This window comes from Manis pentadactyla, chromosome 7 (assembly GCF_030020395.1).
Source record: "Manis pentadactyla isolate mManPen7 chromosome 7, mManPen7.hap1, whole genome shotgun sequence".
Taxonomy (NCBI): domain Eukaryota; kingdom Metazoa; phylum Chordata; class Mammalia; order Pholidota; family Manidae; genus Manis; species Manis pentadactyla.
In genome coordinates this window covers 38,632,679-38,647,321 of record NC_080025.1, presented here as the reverse complement: position 1 = coordinate 38,647,321, position 14,643 = coordinate 38,632,679, and the positions used below count along the sequence as shown (strand labels likewise).

General features: G+C 49.6%; 1 long non-coding RNA gene across 5 annotated transcripts; it reads left to right on the top strand.

The window, feature by feature from the left end:
• The first annotated feature begins 573 nt into the window (after positions 1 to 573).
• On the top strand, positions 574 to 14,441 carry LOC118924945 (uncharacterized). 5 transcript variants are annotated; one of them, XR_008998742.1, is made up of 5 exons: positions 577 to 705; positions 3,171 to 3,425; positions 3,881 to 4,078; positions 8,667 to 8,803; positions 13,468 to 14,441. It is a non-coding gene; the product is annotated as an uncharacterized LOC118924945 (long non-coding RNA). The 5 variants fall into 5 exon arrangements; XR_008998743.1 differs by lacking the exon at positions 3,171 to 3,425 and having other exon boundaries at positions 574 to 705; positions 3,878 to 3,955; positions 8,627 to 8,803; XR_008998741.1 differs by lacking the exon at positions 3,171 to 3,425 and having other exon boundaries at positions 574 to 705; positions 3,878 to 4,078.
• Positions 14,442 to 14,643: the final 202 nt, after the last annotated feature.

Sequence of the window (14,643 nt, the reverse complement as noted above, 5' to 3'; positions counted from 1 at the left end):
TACCAGTTTGCTGTTGCTTCCCTCTAAACCTCTCTTTCTTTGAGGTTCTGTCTCACCATAGCCAGGTATCCCAAATAATGCCTGATTTGTTTGCATAGAAGCAGCAGTTTTCACCTAATGCCATGCAAAGTCTCCCTTGTTTCATGAAGAGGAGGTCCAGCCCTCTCCTATTCTGCAAGACTACCTCTGCTAGGGAGTCTACAGCTGACTCTAACTGATGGACCGAGCTCTCTAACATCCCTAGATCTTTATCTACTTGTTTATTGAGCACTTTGAAATTGGCATTATTCCCAACAAAAGAAGCAGTCCCTACTGCTACTGATCCTGCTATTCTCAGCCCAACTAGGAGGGGCACTAATATGGGGCTGCTCTTTTTGTTCTAAGGGAATATACTAAGCCCATGTGTTCCCTACTAGCTTCCCCGTTATAGGGTTAAACTTGAGGGAGGATGTGAACCAAAATACAGAGCTCGGGTACCCTTGGTTCCCCTACACCAGCTGTTATTAATTGCTCAGACAAACAAGGGGTTAATCCGCTGGTACGAGCAAACCACGTGGCAGATGGGCTGACCAGGAAGTTAACTTCTCACTAGAGGCGGGGGAAGTGTAGTTTAGAGTAGTTTCACAAAGTTTCTGAAGATGGGGATTTTGGGCTGAATATGAAGGGGAATGGATGCAAAACCCTGTGCCTTGCACATCTCCCAAGGTAAGCAAGGGGTGCAATCCCCACGGGCAGAGACCTCTGTCCCTGATCTCATCTAGACTAAAAAGGTGAATGTTTTCTCCTTCCTGTCCCAGGGTTGCATTTGTGGCTAGACCAACATAATGAGGTTTGGGATTTAGGCAGAACCAGCAATCATTTGACAAATTGACAGTGGATTGATTTACAAATTTGTAGACTGACTCTAGGATCTCAAGTATCTGGTCAGGGGGTCTTGCAGTGGCCATTAACAGGCCGGGGCCAGGAGGTTCTGTTAGGCCAATATTCCCACATGATGTCTTAGTGTGGGACTTTGGCATTGGGGTGGGGAGTTGCAGTGTTCCTCTCATTGGAAGGGGCACCAGATTTAACAAGGGTATCTCCTGGAGGGGGCCCACAGGGTTTGGAAGCCAGGGTATTTGAACTCTTTGGATAGTGAACTCGGTTCCTAGGTCCTGGCCCCTTGTATATAGCCGGGGCCCCCAAGTCCTTCCTGTCTCCCAATCCTTTCCCACACTATAAGGGTCCCTTTTAACTTTTAATTTTTGTGGGTTCATCTTCCCAGCTGTATAAAGGTCAGGGAAGGCTGTCTTGAGACAAGGAAATACAGGGGTCGTGGTCTGTCCAGGGGGCTATGGTTTTACATCCCCAACTTGCACAATGATAGTGTCCATTTCCCTGACAGTGGGCATCCCCATTTTCTGGGCATACATAAAAATCTCACCTTTGGAATGCTCTTTGAAAGCCTTGTCATCCTTATTTGTAGGATACTTATAAGTGGCTAGTTCTGGCCATAGTTCAAGGAGATGAAATCTAAAAACTGGGGGTCACTTCCTGTAAAACTAACAATATTCTTTCCCTAGGCTGTATTGATTAAATTTCATGAGTAATTTCCTGGCCAGTGGGGGTGCTGGGTGGCAAGGCTGGGAGCAGGTAGGGCCTCCAAAAACAATACTAAAACAATACATCTGAGTTTTTGGTTTTCCTTTTGAGTCTTATCCTTAGTGGGTCTTGGTTGGGTGGCAGCTTCACCACTGTTCAAGTGGTGGAGTTTTCCTGCCCCTCTCTGGCCAGCTTCAACTGTGGGTGGTGGATCCTTGCTCTTAAACCAGCAACCTTCACAGCTGTGGGGGTTGTCAAGATGACCAGGTAAGGTCCTCTCCACCAGGCCCCTAGCACCTCAGTATTATGCCGTTTTACCCACCCGAGGTCTCCCAGCTGGAACAAGTGTGGTTCTGGCAGATTCTTTCCCTGTATTGCAGCCTTCACCAGAGAGTGGATTTGGCCTTTAAGGACTGTAAGGACTGCACAATTTCTTGATTAGAGGTTTCTGTAGCTTTTTCCAAGCCTACATGAGGGAGGATAGGAGGGGTCGACCGAACAGAATCTCAAAAGGGGTGAGCTTTAAAATATATGGGGTGCACCTTACCCAGAGAAGTGCCAATGGGAGGAGCTGTTCCCACCCTTCGCCAGTTTCCAAAGTTAACTTAGTAAGAGTCTCTTTCAGGGTCCGATTCATCCTTTCAACCTGGCCTGAACTTTGGGGCCAGTAAGCACAATGAAGTTTCCACGGGACATTCAGGGTGCTAACAACCCCTTGGGTCACTTGTGCCACAAAAGCCAGTCCGTTACCAGACCCTATAGACAGAGGCAACCCGAACCGAAGGACTATTTCATTTAGAAGCTTTTTCACAGTCACTTAGGCTGTTTCTGTCTTTGTTGGGAAAGCCTCTACCCACCCAGAGAAGGTATCCACAAAAACTAACAAATATTTGTACCCATATTGTCCAGGTTTTATGTCAGTGAAATCCACCTCCCAGTGTTGCCCCGGGGATTCTCCTCTCTCCCTATTTCCCTGTACCTGTGTAACCTGTCAGGAGGGATTTACTTGTTGACAGACAATGCAACCTTCCCCTATTTCATAGGCCATCCTACTCACCCCGGGACCCAGAAGTCTTTCTGGACCAAGTCTATCATTTTATTTTTACTCAAATGGGTGCTACCATGTATCTGTTTCAGCAAGTCCTTTCCCAGCACAGCAGGGAGCATAACTCTCCCATCAAGGTGGATCATCCAGCCTTCACTGTTTTCTTTTGCCCCATACTCTGCAGCAAACTCTAAGTCCTTTCTATGATAGTGTGGCTTTTCTTGCAACATGGGTGGTGGCAAGGTCATGGTCAATTCTGAGGTTTGTTCCAGGGCCGCTTCTCGGGCTGCCAGGTCAGCTGCATGGTTTCCCCTTGCCTCAGGTGAATTTCCTTTTTGATGTCCTGGACAGTGCATTATGGCCACTCTCTTGGACCACCAAATTGCCTTCAAGAGTTCTAAGATCTGGGGCTTGTTTCTGATGTCTTCCTTCTGCTGTCAGAAGCCCCCTTTCCCAATATATGGCCCCATGCATGTGGGCAATAGCAAAAGCATACCTGCTGTCAGTATAAATGTTAACAGTCTGTCCCTTTCCCTCTGCCAAGATGTGGGTCAGTGCTACCAATTCAGCTTTCTGCATGGAGGAATTTTGTGGGAGAGGTTCTGCCCAGACAGTTTTTTCCAGTGTAACAACTGCAGCCCCTGCATACCATTCCCCATCCTTGATGAAACTGCTACCATCACAGAAGAGGGTCAAGTCTGGGTGGTCCATGGAACATCAGTCAGGTCTGGTTGCAAGCTCTGAACACTCTCCACTACTTCCAGGTAGTCGTGGAGGAGTTCATTTTCTGCAGAGTCAGGTAACATTGTGGCAGGATTCAGGATCTGTTGTTTGTGGAAATGAATGCAGGGGTGGTCAAGGAGCAGAGCCTGGTACTAGGTGATGTGGGCATTTGTCATCCACCAGCCAGGTGGGCCCCGGAGAAGTGACTCAACAGCATGTGGAGCCACAATGAACAGGTCTTGCCTTAGGGTGAGCTTATCTGCCTCTTTTACCAGGAGGGCCATGGCTGCTACCGCTCTTAGGCATGTGGGCCATCCGGCTGCTACCAGGTCGAGCTGTTTTGAGAGATAAGCCCACAGGTCTATTCCACGGCCCCAGCCTTTGTGTTAGGACTCCTTTTGCTATACCCTTTCGCTCATCTACAAACAATAAGAAGGGTTTTGTCACGTCTGGGAGAGCTAGGGCTGGGGAAGAGACCAAGGCTTGTTTCAACATCTGGAAAGCTCCTTCTTCTACCTCTGTCCACAGCAGCAGGCCCTCCTTACCCTTTGTGGCCTCATAGAGGAGTCTCGCTAGCTCAGTGAACCGTGGGATCCAGAGCCTACAGTATCCAACAGTCCCCCAAAACTCACACAACTTCCGCCGAGTGTCTGGAGCAGGTATTTGAAGGATAGCATTCACTCTACTACCAGAGAGCAAGCGCTTGCCTTGGTGTGGGACATAACCCAGGTAAGCCACCTCTGGCATGCATAGCTGAGCCTTCTTTTCTGACAGTCTGTAACCCAAATCCTCGAGGGTCCTTAATAGATTTTTAGTCCCCTTGTAACAGGCCTGCTCAGACTCTGCGGCCAGAAGGAGGTCATCAACATACTGTAGGAGTGACACTTGGGGGTTTTCTGCCCGGAATTCTTTCAGGTCCTTACTTAAAGCTCCATCAAAAAGTGTAGGAGAGTTTTTGAATCCTTGGGGTAATCTCGTCCACGTGAACTGACCACTAGACCCAAAGTCTATCAGAACATTCAAACGCAAAGATGGGTTGGGATTTTGGAGCCAATGGGATAGAGAAAAAAGAATCTTCTAAGTCCAGAACTGTGTACACTTCTCTCCTTGAAGGCAGGGTGCTTAACAAAGTATAGGGTTGGGAACAGTAGGGTGAACTGTCTCAACTCTGCAGTTCACTTCTCTCAGGTCTTGAACTGGTTGGTAGTCCCTCGTCCCTGGTTTTAGTACAGGGAGTAGAGGTGTTCCACAGGGAGTGACATTCCCCACTTTGCTTCTATTGACATGGGATATTGCCTCTGCCTCACTGGGGTGGCTTGGCTGATCAACTGAACTACCACAGGGGGTGATGTTTTGCCAGTCCTGGGGAGGTTTCTTTTCAGCCCATACCCATGGCACCTCCTGAAGGAGCTTCTTTAGGAGGGGACTTGGGTGGGCTTCTCTGTCTCTTAGTGTCTCCTGGCAAAGCTGATATTTTTCACTCAGAGGGACTATGAGAAGCAAGGTGGTGGAGGGGTGACAGAAGGAGAATGTGGGAAGCATCATTAGGGTAAGAAAACTGAAATACGCCCCCTCCCCCTGATCTGAAAGATACAGAAGCACCAAGTTTTGATAGAAGGTCCCACCCCAATAGGGAATAGGGGCAGTCTGGAATGACCAAAAAGGAACGAGTCACGGTCCCCTTGCCTAAGTCTATGTGCCTATTCATTTTCCACTGGCATGTCTCAGTTCCAGTTGCCTCCTAAACTACTACTTTTTCCTTTTTCAGTGATCCCAAAGGTGAGGTTAGGACTGAGAAAGTCACCCCCGTATCTATGAGGAAATGGACAGGTTTTCCCTCACCCATGAAAGTTACCCTGGGCTCTTGGGGGCCAAATCCTGTAGAGCCCCAGCCCTGTCAGTCTGCATCCCGCAAGTGAAGAACCGGGGTGGGTTGAGGGGCCCAGAGGTTCCACTTTGGGCACTCTCTTTTCTAATGCCCATCTCTTTGCAGTGTGCACACTGATTTCTTTCTAGGGGGCTCAAGGTATTTGGAGGCTTTGCCTGCTTCCCTTGTGGCCCTTTTTGGGGTCCATTTCTCTTCCTATCCTCCTTCAGGGCCATGACCATCACCTTAGCCATGGTTTTGGCTTGCCTATCCTCAGGTGTGTCTCGGTGATTGTAAGTTTTTAGGGCTATTTCCACCAATTCAGACAACAATTTCCCTTCAAACCCCTCAATTTTCTGTAATTTCTTTCTTATGTCCGGGGCTGCCTGTGACACAAAGGCAATGTTTAATGCCCTTCGGTTCTCTGGTGCCTCTGGGTCTATGGGGGTGAAAGTCCAGTAGGCCTCTAATAATCTCTCTAAGAAAGCAGCGGGAGATTCATCAGGACCCTGAATGACCTTACTTACTTTAGTCAGATTAGTTGGTTTCTGTGCTGCTGCCCAGAGACCTCTCAGGAGCAACTGGCAAAAGTGAGTAGATGCTCCCTACCTCTGTCCAAGTTATAGTCCCAGCGTGGCTGCTCAGAAGGAAGCACTCTCTCCACCCGACCAGGGTCACCTGTAGGGCGGCCATCTGGGCCAAAAACAAGCTTCACAGCCTCCCTCCTGATTCTGTCCTTTTCCTCAGACATAAAAAGGGTTTGCAGCAGTTGCTGGCAATCGTCCCAGGTGGGCTGGTGGGTATGAAAGATAGTCTCCAGCAAGGAAATGAGACCATGTGGCTTCTCTGAGAAGGAAGGATTTTGATTCTTCCAGTTATATAAGTCACTAGTAGAAAAGGGGACATATACCATGAAGGGGCGAGGCTCACCCCCTCCTCCATCTTCTGCCGTCTCTCTCAAGGGGAGGACTGAAGGAGTCAGAGGGGGTGGAGGAGGCAGGGCAGTGGTCGGAGGAGGTAGAGAAGGTCGGAGAAGCTGAAGGAGGTAGAGAAGGGGTCACAGGAGGTGGAAGAGGTAGGGCAGGGGTCGGAGGAGGTGCCGAGGGTTCAGGCGGATGGTATGCACGACCGCTCTGGGTCTGTGGAGGACTCAATGAAGGAGGTTGAGTTGGCTCTGAGGACTCTGGTCACATAGGGTGGGGGAAAGTCCAAGTCATCTGAATCTTGAGGAAGTATCGGGGCCATCCCTTCAGGTTTTGATTTCTCAGGCCTTGTCGCTGGCCTGCTGGCTAAAATAGACTGGGAGTGGTTAGTTGGAGGGCGTGGGGGAGAAAGCAGAGATTGTTTCAGCCAGGGAGGACGATCTTCAACCAGAGAAATCCAGGCCATGATACAAAGAATTTGGTCAGTGTGGCCAGGTCTTCTAAAGATGACCTGTTGAACCCTGTAGCAAATGGAAAGGTCAAAAGTGCCAACATCAGGCCAGTCAACCTCAAAAGTGGGCCATTCCAATTGACAGAGGGTGGTCAGGTCTCCCGGAGTGACCTCGAGGCCTAAATCAGCAGCTTGTTTCTTAAAGTCTTTGAAATGTTGAAGAACTAATTCTAGGGGGGTCAGGAGAATTGAGGCCCTCTGTCCCATGGTCATCAATAATGGAATGACCACGATTACATAAACAATGAACAACACAAAAGATACACTATACAGCTTGTGCACATCAGGTGGCCACCACGGAGAACCAGACTGATGGGGAGGGCGACGTCTCACCTCTGCCCCTGACTTGGGGAGAAATGCTGTGTCCAGCCTCCCTGTTGAGTCAAATGGGCACTCAAACCAGAACCAGACTCACCTCCAGAAGATTTCCAGATGGCTCCTTAAAACTCTGACAGTTGAGGACTTGCTGATAGCCAGGGGCCCACAGGTGATCAGTGATCTCAGGGTCTCAAAAGAACTGCTCAACAGTCATGCCCAATCCTGGACGAGCCCCCAAATGTTATGGGTCTCAGATCGGGCATGCCAGAGCAGGAGGAAGAAAACAGGTCCTCACAGAAAAGTAGATTATAAAAAGGGAGCCTTTATTTCAGCTGGCCGGCAACTGCCAAGGAGAAGCTCTCCAAGTGCAGCCTGAGCCCATGTTACATCCTTTTAAGCATTTTTACCGCATCCTGCTTAGTTTTTGCAACTTTTCTGCCTTCGCCTAAATTCAGCAAGTTATATTCCTTGTTTAGTGCTTGGGGTGCTTAAGCATCCTGTTTTGCCCACCTGCTGCAGGAAATGTGTGACACTGCTGGTCTCTAACAAAGCAATGTACAGAAGCAAAAATAGCCTGGGGTTAATTGAACATCTGGTTTCTCATGGGATTTGTATCTTTTCCTTTAGTTTTTCAGAAGTTGGTACATGACTAGGGTCTGGGGCTAACTTTGCAGAGAGCTTTGTGTCGTGTTTTTATGTCTGAAACTGCTTCAGCCCCTCACACCAGAAGTTCTGGCTGTGAATGAGGCCTGCGTGGATGGAGCAGTGCACCCATCAAGATGAAGGAGGGACTCACAGCGCCTGCAGCCCTCACTCAAAGTGCTGGTGTGCCTCCTCAGCTTCATTTCCTCTCCAGTTTGGGAAGTGGAGGAGCAGAGGGATCATCGAGTTTTCCAGGTCATACTGGGTTTCTAGGCTGTGAACATTGATAAAGAGACCTCCCTGACATAGGTGGGGAGGCAGCAGGGAGAGCTCCCAACACCCCTGGCCATGGGCAGGCCCCACAGGAAGGAAAAGGGTGCCTAACAACCCTACTATTTTGTTCACTTTTCCACCTATCCACCCCAGCAACAGCCCAGTCAATGAGACTGTTACAACCAGCCAATGAGCAGCTGTGAGGCATGGGGCCCCCCTTCCTTTATAAATGAGCTGCCTCTGCTCCAGTCTCTGAACTTGCCTGTGGTTCTGCCTCAGCCTCTTGCCATGAGTTGCAGTTCTCTACTGTTACCTGAATAAACCAATTTTGCTGGTGAAATAACTGACAGCTTTATTCTAGCAAGGCTCTGAAGCCTGAAGGCAAAGCCCACAATTCCTCAGTCCATTCCCTCCCTACAGGTGATAAGGAAAATATCCAACACAGCCATCAAGGTCAGCAAGCTGCTTTTTCCCTCCAGTTGGCAAAGCCCTCCCAGCTCCCTCCTCCCCTCCTCCAGGCTCCTCTTTTGCCCTGCGCATGCCAAAATGCCACATACCAAATAATATAAATTGCTCCTCTTCCTTGTGTTCAGGGCTCAGACTTGGGAGATTACTCCCCTCTGGGCCTCCTGGTGTAAAATAAACCTCAAAACTCCAAGACCTCTGAGTGCTGCTTGGATCATCCATCAGTGATCCAGTCCAGGTTTTCCAGTATTTTCCATAACATTTGGTTCCCTGACCAGGAAACCCAACCAGGCTGGCCCTTTTTTGCCACCTGTTTAGGGCAAGGCAGGGCGGTGATGGAACAGGAGATTGCAACAGAGAAGGTATGACCTGCCTGACCCTCAGCAGTCTACCACCAGGTTGCCCTGGGCCAGCCCCGCTCCGCTGTTCCCACCGGATGCAAGGAGGCTTGGTAGGTGAGAACCTGGTTCTGACATCGAATCCGGTAAGGCCCTGGGGCCCCTGACCCAGCCAGTCCTACCCGTTGGTGTGGAAGGGGAGCCTGATCACCTCCTGGAGAGTTCTTAGAAGTCTCACAGGTAGACATTCCCAGGGGGGAATGTTTAAACTCTGGTCTGAGTGTGTGAGTGAGTGTGCAGGGTGGCTGAAGTCATTCAGTCTGCACTGAATCTGTGATTCCATGTTCTGTGCTACAGAATCTGAGTGGGCCCTCATCCGCATTCGTGGTCAGCCGTCAAGACATAAGGTGACTCAGCTTTGGCTGACCGGGCCTGGGACTTAATGGGTGCACCTTAGTCAAGGCTGATCAAAGTCATCAAGAGGAGTGTGAACGGATGGGTATCTGACTGGTCTCCTCTCTAGTGGAGGCACCCTTCCCTTGTCTGTTTTTACGGTACTGTCCACAGACACATCATAGGGTCAGGACACAGTAAACCCACAGTCTTTGACACTATGATCAAGAATTTCAGGAAGGGATTTTCAGAAAACTGTAGATACAGAGTAAAACTAACTCCTGGCAGATTGAAAACCCTGTGCGAATCTGTATTGCCCACCTTTAGTGTAGGGTGGCCTCCAGAAGGAACTCTAGATGTCCCAGCAATCCACTGAGCCTGGTGGGTCATCCCTAAAGATCTAGGTCTTCCTAATCAGTTCCTATACATTGACTCCTGCTTAGGAGTTGCCCAGACTCTTCCCCCTTGGGTGCTATTCACTTGCAACAGGCAGGGACAGGGTAGGGTCTTAGTTGCCTCAACAAAGAAGCCTACAAAGAATCAACAGAAGCCTGAGCCTTCTGCAAATTCTTGCTGGTGACCCACAGGAAGAGCCAATATTGCCCCTACCTTACATGCCCCCAAGGCCTTCAGCACCCAATCCCCCAGTCCCAGACACCCTGCTGCCATCAGCCTCCCTACCAACTCCAGAACCAGTGGACCCACTCTCCCCTGGACCAGCAGCCAGACTGTGCCCTTGGCCAGGAGCAGGCACCCTTCAGATGCCAGTGCAAGAGGTATGGGAGCCTGAAAGGTGTAATAAAGATGAGACCATCCAGCCCAGCTGGTCCATGTTTTACTATCAACCCTTCTCCATGACTAACCTCCTCAATTAACAAAATAGCACCCCATTGGAAAAGCCACAAGCCCTGGTTGATCTCATGAAATCCCTCTTCCAAACCCATTGGCTGACCTGGAAAGACTGCCAACAGCTTCTCTACACCCTGTTCACAATGGAAGAGAGGAGGCAGCCAGGGTCCTGGATTGGGGTGCATGGGCTGAAATCATCCCTGAGGAGCACCCTGAGTGGGACTGCACCACCCCTGAGCGACAGCACGAGATCCACCAATATCAGGATGCCCTCCCACAGGGGATCAAAGCCAGGTCCAAAAAGCCTATGAACATGACTGAAGTATCATCAGTCACTCAACAACCAGGAGACTCTCCTGAGGACTATTATGAAAAGACTGTGTGAAGCTTATCGCATCTACACCCCCTTCAATCCTGAGTCACCAGGGAGTCAACAAATGGTCAACACCTCATTTGTTGCTCAAGCCACCCCAGACATCAGACAAAAGCTCCAAAAACTTGAAGGCTTTACTGGGATAAGTATCACTCAACTGATTAAAATTACAACAAAGTATATCTAAACAGAGAAGTTCAGGCCAACAGAGAGGCTGAAAGAAAAAGAAAAAGGCCAGCCTCCTGGCAGCTACCCTAAAAGAAAGAGAGATGACCAAAAGGCAGAGAAAAGCCAGCCACCAAGAGGGGGGAAGCCCAGGATCCCCCATAGCCAGGGACCAGGGTGCTTACTGTAGAGAGAAGGGACACTGGGAGAATGAATGCCCCAACCGAGGCAAAGCCCCGAGGCCCAGTCACTGCCAGGAGGAGCCCACGGGTACAGGCTCCCTGGCCTGGCCGGAGCAGACTTGGCCTGACAAGTATGGGCTCTCTCACACTCGGCCCCCATGAGCCCATGGTCAGAATGAAGGTGGGGGGACAACACATGACTTTTATGGCTGACGCAGGGGCAGAACACTCTGTGGTCACCCTCCCTTAGCCCCTTTCAGTAGAGGACTGCAACTATCCTCGGAGCCACTGGGACAAAAGCAGTCCAGCAACACTTCTGCCAAGCCTGCCAATGTGAACTGGGAGGCCACAAGGCCCAACATGAGTTTCTCTACCTGCCCGAGTGCCCCATTCCCCTCCTTGGCTGAGACATATTCTCAAAGCTCGGAGCCCAAATAACTTTTGAACCAACTGGACACACCAGCCTCAAACTAAACCCAGGCCAAGAAAAGCCAGGGTCCCTCATACTGGCAATAACCACACCGAGGGAAGAGGAGTGGAGGCTATTCTGTGCCCAGGCCCCCTCAGGTAGCCCACCTGAATCCAGAGCTGCCTTCCCCTCAGTATAGGCTGAAGACAACCCACTTGGACTAGCTCATAACCGAGCCCCTGTCATTGTAGAATTCACTCTGGGGACCTGGCCACAGAAACAGTGGCAGTACCTCCTCTCACCAGAGGTGAGAGCAGGCATCCAGGAGCACCTGATCAGACTCAGAGAGGCGGGCATTCTAACTGAGAGTCAGTCACCCTGGAACACCCCACTTCTACTGGTCAAAAAGCCAGGAGGAGGGCACCAGCCTGTTCAAGACCTGCGAGCCATTAACCGAGTGACTGTTTCCTTACACCCTGTGGTTCCAAACCTGTACACCCTCCTCAGCCAGATCCTGGGGTCTGCCAAATGGTTCACTTGCCTAGACTTAAAAGATGCCTTTTTTTTTTTTGCCTCCAGCTGGTCCCCCAGAACCAGCTCTTGTTTGCCTTCGAATGGACTGAACCAGATACAGGGCAGCAGATGCAGTCAACATGGATGTGGCTTCCACAAGGGTTCAAGAACTCACCCACTCTCTTTGGAGAGGCATTGGCCGTAGACCTCGCCAGCTTTCCAAGGGAAGCCATGCGCTGCACCCTCCTGCAGTACATAGATGACCTCCTCCTTGCCAGTGACACCCAGGAAAATTGTGCAAAAGGCACAAAAGCCCTCCTGCAACTCCTGTCAGACTCAGGATAAAGAAGAGCACAGATGTGCCAGCAGCAAGTCTGGTACTTGGACTTCCTCCTCACCCAGGGAAAAAGGGCACTGGGGCCAGAGAAGAAAAGGTCATTATCTCCTTACCCAGCTCCAGATGAAAAAAGGCATACAAGAGTTCCTGGGGGCCACCGGGTTCTGCAGAATCTGGATTCCTGGATTCTCGGCAATGGCAAAACCCCTCTACAGCCTCCTGGGGGTGCCATACTGAGAACCCCCTGTCTAGACAAAAGAAGGCAAGAGCCACCTTCCTGGAAATAAAGGCTGCTTCAGAACAGGCTCCAGTCCTAGGCCTGCCAGGTACAAAAAAGCCCTTCAGTCTCTTCATACATGAAAAAAAAGTAGTCCTTGAAGTTCTCACATAAACTGTTAGGCCTGGGCATTGGCCGGTTGCGTACCTGTCAGAAAAAAGAAAACTAAACCCGATTGAGGCAGGATGGCCACCCTTCCTCAGGACACTGGCAGCCACAGTTTTATTCATTTAAAAAAAGTAGATAAACTTACTCCGGGACAAAAAAATAAATGTCAAGGTCCCCCATACTGTTGTGTCCCTCTTAAACACACAGGGACTCCAATTCCTCTCCAACTCTCAGCTGGCACAATACTAAAACTCCTCAAGGCTGTCTGGCTCACAGAAAAGTAGCAATTCTGCATTGCAAAGAACACCAAAAAGAAAACCCTATAACACAGGGGAACCAGCTGGCAGATAAGGCAGCTAAAACAGGGGCCAATAAAAAAGCAGATAAAGCTCCTTCCCTCACCATGGCCCTAACGCCCCCAGTGGAGGCCCCTCCACCCAAGTACACTGAGAAAGGAAAGGACTGGGTCATGGCTGAAGAAGCCACCCTAAACTAAAAAAAAAAAAAAAAAAAAAAATGAATGATGGCTGCTGCCTGACAGACACATCTTTGTCCCAACTGTAACCTGAAGGCTTCTAGTCAGCAAATACCATCAGCTCACCCACCTAAGAAAAACTGCACTAGAAGCCCTCCTCAAAAAGCAGTACTAACCTGCCTTTGTAGCAGATGCAGTACAGATTTTAACTGAATGTCTCAACATTACCTGGAAACTCCACACTGCATACAGGCCACAAAGGTCAGGGAAAGCAGAGCAAATAAATCACACCCTCAAAAGAACCCTAAGTAAGTTTTGCCAAGAAAGTGGCCTCCCATGGCCAGATTCACTGCCCCTGGCTTTCCTGCATGCTCACTGCACACCTGGGACTCAAGACTTTTCCCCTTTTGAATTAGTGTACAGACGCCCTCCCCCATGTCTAAGAAGACTCCCAGGGAACCTACACTAGATAGGAGATAAGACGGTAAGGGAGTAAGAGAACAGCTCCAAGCCTTAAGAGCTGCCCTAAATAAGCTGCAGCAATACACCATAGAGAGAGCCCTGATCTCCTTAGGGACCCCAGTACATTCCTTCCAGGCTAGGGACTCAGTCTGAGTCAAAAATGGAAAAGGAGACCCCCTCAAACCTCAATAGACTGGGCCCCACATTGTTGTTCTAACTACTTCTACTGCCCTCAAAGTTACAGGCATCACTCCATGGGTCCATCATTCCAGAGTGAGAAGAGCCCATACTCCGGACAAAGAAATACATCAGTAGAAAGCCCAGCTAGACCTCCAGATCCTCTCCACCTCTGCATCTGACGATTACCCTCTTGACTAATGAACACCTGCACACCATGGATCCTGGCCCTCGCCAGAATGGAATCTCTCATCCTGGGCATTAAACTCTCTGCTGCTGGCCCCTCTGACTAAACTGTTCCTCAAAAAGTTGTCCTTTCTGTTGTCTATTGGGTAATCCTTAAGTTGTTCTGCTGTGCTTACCTGTCTCTCCTAGCTGAATTCAAGTCTCAGCCTACATTTCCAAAGTACCTCTCTATAATGTTTAACTACAAAAGTTATGAAGTGCATGGTCCTTAGCCAAGGGAGCTGCCCTCAGTGGCCCTACACCTTTAGCACCCGTCCTCTCACACTCAGATAAACCAGCCTGAGTGTAATGCTCAGCTGCATAAAAATAAATTAGGACTGAAAAAACTATTTTTGTTAAGCACAGACTTAAGAGTCTGAAGGACTCATTGCAACCTATAATGCATAAAAACATAATCATTTGTGTTCTTCACAAACTACTCAAGTCTTTAATGAAAAAGTCACAAGGAAAAAGTCCTAGCTCAAAGACAAGCCATTATAACCCTGTCATAAACCAAAAAGACATTGCCCCCTAAAATGAAGTGTTTAAAGGGGCATCAGAGGTGGGAGTGATAAGGAAAATATCCAACACAGCCGTCCAGGTCAGCAAACCGCTTTTTTCCTCCTGTTGGCAAACCCCTCCCAGCTCCCCCTTCCCCTCCTCTAGGCTCCTCTTTTGCCCTGCGCATGCGGAAATGCCACGTATCAAAATAATATAAGTTGCTACCCTTGGTTGTGCGCAGGGCTCAGACCTTGGGAGATTACTCCTCTCTGGGCCCACTGGTGTGAAATAAACCTCAAAACTCCAAGACCTCCAAGTGCCATTTGGTTCTTCCATCAGTGATCCAGTCCAGGTTTTCCAGTATTTTCCATAACTGGGAGCATGGGTCCCTCCATGCACACTTGTGCCTGACCTACTTAAGGGAAAGGTAGTGCACAGCTTCCTCCCTGGGTACAGCCCCTATCTCCCTGAAATGCACACCCACAGTCCTGTAATTCCTCAGATGTGGTCT